Below are 7,651 nucleotides of genomic sequence, written 5' to 3' on the forward strand. Positions count from 1 at the left end.
TCTCCCCACAGTCCAAGGGACTCTCAAGAGTCTTCAACACCACAGTTCAAAAGCATCAATTCTGCGGCACTCAGCCTTCTTCACAGTCCAACTCTCACATCCATACATGACCACAGGAAAAACCATAGCCTTGACTAGACAGACCTTCGTTGGCAAAGTAATGTCTCTGCTTTTGATATTTTGAATATACTATCTAGGTTGGTCATAACTTTTCTTCCAAGGAGTAAGCGTCTTTTAATTTCATGGCTGCAGTCACCATCTGCCGTGATTTTGGAGCCCCAAAAAATAAAGTTTGACAATGTTTCTGCTGTTTCCCCATCTATTTCCCATGAAGTGATGGGACGAGATGCCATGATCTTCGTTTTCTGAATGTTGAGCTTTAGGCCAACTTTTTCGCTCTCCTCTTTCACTTTCATCAAGAGGCTTTTTAGCTCCTCTTCACTTTGTGCCATAAGGGTGGTGTCATCTGCATATCTGAGGTTATTGATATTTCTCCCAACAATCTTTATTCCAGCTTGTGTTTCTTCCAGTCCAGCGTTTCTCATGATGTACTCTGCATATAAGTTAAATAAGCAGGGTGACAATATACAGCCTTGACGTACTCCTTTTCCTATTTGGAACCAGTCTGTTGTTCATGTCCAGTTCTAACTGTTGCTTCCTGACCTGCATACAGATTTCTCAAGAGGCAGGTCAGGTGGTCTGGTATTCCCATCTCTTTCAGAATTTTCCACAGTTTATTGTGATCCACACAGTCAAAGGCTTTGGCATAGTCAATAAAGCAGAAGTAGATGCTTTTCTGGAACTCTCTTGCTTTTTCGATGATCCAGCGGATGTTGGCAATTTGATCTCTGGTTCCTCAGTTAGGAAAGCCTTTATAGCTGAATTTTAAAAGATGAGTAGAACGTATGCAGTCCTTTAGCAAATATATATTCACTGCCTGCTATGCACTACCATGCCTGGTGCATTACAGGCAGAAGAGGCAACACAAGCACAGAAGAGCCAGGAGTGGGAACCACAACTACTCAGCAGGGCTGAGTACAAGGGATGAGTGAGAGGCTGGTTGGAGGTGAGGCTGGAGAAGGAGCCAGGGGCTTCTCAGCTTATGGGGGGCTTGCCCATCAGGCTAGGAAGCTTGGATTTTGTCTATCTTTGGGGAAATGGAGACCTACTGAGGGATTTTAGACCAAGGAGTCCTCACACTTGCTGAGATTTACATTTTAGAAAGATGACTCTGACTGTTGCAGAGCGGATTCTGAGTGAAAGGAGATCACTGTGGATATAAGAAAGTCACTGAGGAGGTCAGTGCTGTGGTCCAGGTATAAATCATGGAGGCCCGGACACTGGTGCAATGGAGATGAAGAGAAGCAGGCAGATTAAAAATCATTTAGGGGATTTCTCTGATGGTCCACTGGCTGAGACTCCATACTCCCAACACAGGGGGACTGAGTTCGATCCCTGGTCAGGGAGGTAGATCCCACATGCTGCAACTAAGAGTTCACATGCAACTAAGTCCAACTAACACCTGGTGCAGTCAAATAAATTACTTAATTAAAAAGAAGACATTCTGCAGGACTTGCTGATAGACAGGATAGGAGGGTGACAGAGTGAGAATTTCATCACCGAACGACTCCATGGCCCCTTTTTTCCTGCTCATCATTGTGCCACTTCTTCCCAAACTTCCATGGTGCCCTCTCAAATGCACACTGCATGGTCAATAAGCTTCTCTATATTCTTTACACACTCCGTGGTTAATATACTTCTCTTTTTCTCTCCAACGAAGAGATCGGGCTCTGCCCCAGGGACTTCTTCCTTCCCCTGGAGCTGTTCCAGTGGAAGGGAAGCAGTTCACCATTGGCAAGACTCCCATACATGCCTATGCTATTTTCTTCCTCTTTCTATGCAGGTTAAATTCTTTTCTTTGGCATCAAGCAAATGAGCCATAGTATCCTTATGGCTCCCATCTACTAACCTCCTGACTATGTCCTCACTTGCTGAAGACCCTACTTCAGTCACCAAACTCAGACCCTAGTCTCATTCACAACTGCTCCACCTGTGAAGCATTTCCTTAAATTCCAACACCCTCCTTGTGACCACAACCTCCTACCTGTATCCTTCTTCATTCTCTCTCTCACTGCTCTCTGACTTTTTTCCCATCCAAATTGAACATCAAGGTTGATCAACTGAACAATTTTCTTAACAATGGCTTTATTTCTCTGTTCCCTTTAACTTCTATTTAATCTAACCATGGAAAAGGAAAAAAAAAAAGCCAACTTTAGGGCAGAGAAAGAGTGTAAGCTTGAGTCAGACAGGTTTGAACTCCAGTCCCAGTTGGCCCACTTACTAACTCTGTAGATTTGAGAAACTCAGCCTTTCTGATCCTTGTGTGTGGTGTATATGTATATGCAAAAAAGGAAAATATGTATCAATCACTGTTCCATAAGGATAGAGAGGGCACTCTAGATATTCCAAGTAAAGGAGGATTTGGTTTTTTTTTTGCATTAAAAAAAATTACTTATTTTTAAATTGGGGGATAATTGTTTTACAATGTTGTGCTGGTTTCTGCCATACATCAATCTTAGAGGAGGATTTGGCAGCAAGGAATTTGTTACAAATTGTGGGGGAGGTCTGAAGACGTGTAAGAAGGAAAACAGAGTTACCCAGAGACCAGGAAACTACCACTAGTCTTGACTTAAAGGAGCAAAAGGCAGAAAAGGTATTGCCCAAAGTACAACAAGGAGGTGGAACCCGCAAATCTGCACTGGGAGCTAATGCAGCTAGAGTTTGTATTGCTGATGCTACTTAACAGCCTCCATGTTTGCTAGGGTGGAGCCACTGCTCCTGAATTAGCCAGAGGCCCTGCCAAAAGCAGAGTGACTCTTTCCTTCCTCCCACTTTCCTCAAGTGAGGGTTCCCATTGGCACGATCTAACTGGAATGAAGCGACAAAGGAACCTGAGAAATGTGGTTTTCAGATCTCCAGCCTTGTTGGTACAAGGGAGATTACAGGACAATGGATGTAGGGCTGAGTACCAATAGGCAATATTGACCTCATATATGTGTCATAACTCTTGGTTGCAAGCTATAAAACCTGGCTCAAAGTGGTGTAAACAAGAAATATTGATCAACTTATGTGACTTCAGGAAAAGGTAAACAAAGGTGTTAAATGGATGTTATCAAGCATCTGTCTCTCTCTATCCTTTAGCTCTGCGTTTTTCACATTGGCTTCATTCTCAGGCAGGCTTATCCCTTCTTGTGGCAAGATAAGGACCAGGCTTATATTCTACCAGCACCACTAGCCCAAAAGTTGAAGGAAAATTCCTGGAACTGAGTTTAACTGGCTCAGATTAGTCACGTGCCTATCTCTGAATTGATCATTTTGACTTGATCCTGGATAAGAGCCCAGCACTGAAATAGGTTGTAGAGTTTGAACGATTCCCATCTGAACCCCACAGATTTAGAGTGGGGAGGAGATGGGTCTTCAAAGAAAACTGCTGTGCTGTTACCAATCAGAGGAGGAAAAGATGCTGCACTGGTAACAACAAAGGCAACAACAACTTGTTCATGACAGGATAATACTTATAAGGTTTTCCATATTCTCCGGCCAATCCTCCTTCCCTTCCTCAGCTAGAGACTTCAGAAATATTGATATCACTAGGCGTGAAATACCTTAACCTCTTGCCTGGCTCCCACCTTATTAATTATCCTATCTACCCTCTATCCTCAACCCAACCCTTCAGCCTATAAAGCTCAGGTGTCCAATTCTATCTGAGCCCTTGATCCCACCTCCTATCATCACCTCCAGGATCTCAATCTGTCTTTCATTTTTTTTCTTTCCTTTCAAATCTATCTTCTCTACTTGGTATCTTTCTGTAGTTTATACCCAGGTGGCGCTAGTGGTAAAGAACGCTGCCAATGTAGGAAATGTAAGAGATGCACGCTTGATCCCTGGGATGGGAAGATCCTCTGGAAAAGGGCATGGTAACCCATTCCAGCATTCTTGCCTGGAGAATCCCATGGACAGAGGAGCCTGGCAGGCTACAGTCCATAGGGTCACAAAGAGTTGGACACAACGGAAGCAACTTTGTATGTATGTAGGCACACAGACCATATTCAAGTCTCTGTCATTTTTAAGAAAAGAAAAGATAAAATCAGAATCTTCAATTTTGTACCACTTTTCAGCTACTGTCTATTCTTTCTTCCAACTTTCTTAAAGAGGGATCTGCGCTTACTTATCCTACTTCCTTATTTTCATTTGCTTAAGTACTATTGCACTGTGGCTTCTGCCTCTGTTTTCTGCTAATATAGATCATGGGGGATCCATGACCTCCATATTGCCAAATTCAAAGGACACATTTTTTGACCTTGACCTGTTGGAAATCTCTGCTGCATTTGATGCTGTTGATCACGTCTTCCTCCTTGAAAATCTTTCCTCCCTTGGATTTCTTCCATGACATTAGATCTCTCCTAATCTTCTCTTATTCTCTGTTTCTTCTCCACTTTCCTCTGGGCCTTCTTTTCCTCTGCTGCTCACCAAATGCTAGCATTCCCAGAGTTCAGCCCCCCATCCTTTTCTCATTCTCTACTTGGCCTTCCGAGGAATGTACTAGAATAGTCCTGTCAAAGAATGGTGTTGAGGAAGTCCTTGCTAAACCTAGCAATTGACTTTTGAGAGCCACTGCATATAATATGTGAGAAGGCAATGGCAACCCACTCCAGTGTTCTTGCCTGGAGAATCCCAGGGACGGGGGAGCCTGGTGGGCGGTGGTCTATGGGGTCGCACAGAGTCGGACACGACTGAAGTCACTTAGCAGCAGCAGCAGCATATAATATGTAGTAAGATTTTACTCATGGATTTCCCAAATGCTAACAACCAATCTGAAGAAAGAGGGTTTACTGTATCAACTACAAGAAAAATTACAATATCAAAGCAATATTAACATGTAGTAGTAGAAAAGGTCATCTTTGCTCCAAAAGTGTCTTTGCTGCTAATAAGGTTGCAAGCTCTATTCTTCCCTATAGGTGACTTGGTTGCCAAGTCAGATACAGATGTTCACCAGGCTGATCTATTAAACCAAAGAACATAAAGTCAGTACTCCTGGTAAATGACTCTGGATGGATTTGCTTCTAATGTTTTTCCTGGTAAGTCCAAGGTAATAATTTGAAAAATGTGCTGCCTCAGAGGGACCCACATTGGTTAAAACCACACCGACTATCTGAGATGGCTCATAAGCTACTGGTTGTTCTGGAAACCATCAGAAGGGGGATGAGATACAACATAGAAAGGCTGGATGAAGGGTACAGGTTGACACCCCACCAATCAGGAGGTTTTGCAGAACTAGGAGAGCAGGGATTCAGGAAAACTGTGTGTGGATCAAACTGAACTACATGTACATCTTTTTTTTTTTTTAACAGCTCCGTTACAGCTCAAAGTTCTATTCAATAAACAAAGGATAGTACACCCTCCAGGCGTGACGGTGGAGAGGGTGGAGATCCCAAAGGAGAGGCCTGGACATACATCTTAACTACACTTAACTGTGTTTGCATCTTAACTAATTAGATGCCTCTCCCCATCTTCACCATCACCTGTGATTATCATCTCTGATTACCTGAAGAGAAATCCGTGGATATTACAGCCATCCTGCTTAATGGGATTGGCAAGACACGTATTCTGGTGGGCTGTCTGTAAATGGGTGCTAGTCCTGGATTTTTTTTTTTTCATTTGCTCAAGCAGAAATCTGGAAGTCATCCTTTCCTTCATTCTACCTTAGCCAATCAATTAATCACTAACTGTTGAGTTCTTTCTCCTGAATATTTATTAAAGCTATGCAATCTTCTCCATCCCTAATCCCACCACTATAGTCATCTCCTAGAATTGCTTTCTAACTGGTACTTATCCTGCCAATTTTGCTCTCTTCCTATCTATTCTCTACTTAGCAGCCAGAAGTGATCTTCTAAAATGCAAGGGTGGGACTTCCCTAGCAGTCCAGTGGTTACACCTTTGCTTTCCAATGCAGGGGGTGCAGGTTTGATCCCTGGTTGGGGAAGCTAAGATCCCACACGCCTTGCAACATATATATATATATACATATACATAAAACAGAAGCACTATTGTTACAAATTTAATAAAGACTTTAAAAATGGTCCACATCAAAAAAATCTTTTAAAAAATTTACCTCTTAAAAAAAGAGGATTGATGCTGAAGCTGAAGCTCCAATACTTTTCCCACCTGATGAGAAGAGTCCACTCACTGGAAAAGACCCTGAAGCTGGGGAAGATTGAAGGCAAAAGGAGAAGCAGGCAGCAAAAGGATGAGATGGTTAGATAGCATCACCAACTCAATGGACATGAATCTGAGCAAACTCCAGGAGACAGTGAAGGTCAGGGAAGCCTGGTGTGCTGTAGTCCACAGGGTTGCAGAAAATTGGACACAACAGAGCGACTGAACAATGACAAAGATGTAAAAAAAAAAAAAAAAAAAAGCAAAGGTGAACGAACATGTCCTTCCCCTGCCTCAAACCTTTTGATGATTTCCCATTGTCCTTAAATTAAAGTCCAAAACCCTAACAACATGGTTCTCCTTGATTTGGCACCTGTCTACCTTTCCAGCTCACCTTATGCCATTCTTCTACATTATCACACCCATCCTGGCCTTCTTGTACTTCTCCTTTGACTTGGAATCATTTTCTCTTCTCCCGGATGACCTTTTTCTTTTTCACCTCACCTAAGTGCCACTGCCTTGTGAAAGTCTTTCCAAATGTCCCCAGGTAAAATTTAGTCTACTAACATAGTATTCCACAGACTTCCTTCAAAACACTCGTCACAATTCTAATCATATATTTAGTATCACTTTCTTTTGTTATGCAAGCTTCATGAGGGTAGGGACTGAATCTTGTCTCTTAACAAGTTCCTAGCACCAAGGACAGTGCCTCCCACACTATAATTATTTGTTGAGAATTTTCAAATGAACAAGGACATCTTTCTTCTTCTAACTCATACTCATCTTTCAAAGACAAAAGTCATATGTTATTCCCTCCAAGTTGGGTGACAGTCAAATCTGATTTTTCTTTAGGACCCTAGGACATAGCCTGAGGCTTAGTACATGGTATATAATAGAAGTTTGTCAAATCATAATAAACTCTTGGCTAGGAGTTGATAATTTCTGAAGTCGAATGATGGGTATATGAGAGTTCATTATACTATTGTGTTATCTTTCTATATATATATTTGAAAATCTCCATAACAAAACATTAAAACATTTATATTCACCTCAAGTCAAGTGAAAGTGTAGTCAAATATGATCTTGAGACTTCTGGCTTAGGCAAGCAGTAGACAGTGATGCCACTCACTGGGATGGATGAAATGGGGCTGCATCCAGGCATGTGTGTTTGTGTGTTCTCAGATACATGTACTGGAGAGAATTCTTTTTCACCCCAGTGTAACTTCTTAAAAGGTAAAAAAAAAAAAAAAAATAGGGTGAGACAGAGTTTAGATTTGGACATTTTTAGTTTTAGGCACCCCAAAGGCATCTTTAGTCAGTTGCTCAATAGTTTGCAGGTACAATAAATCAAACCTCTGCCTTAGAGGAATGAGTTAGGGGAGGGTTTCTGGATGGTGACACTCCCTCTCACTGGCTTTGATGGCCTCTGGGCCAC

This window comes from Budorcas taxicolor, chromosome 15 (assembly GCF_023091745.1).
Source record: "Budorcas taxicolor isolate Tak-1 chromosome 15, Takin1.1, whole genome shotgun sequence".
Lineage (NCBI taxonomy): Eukaryota > Metazoa > Chordata > Mammalia > Artiodactyla > Bovidae > Budorcas > Budorcas taxicolor.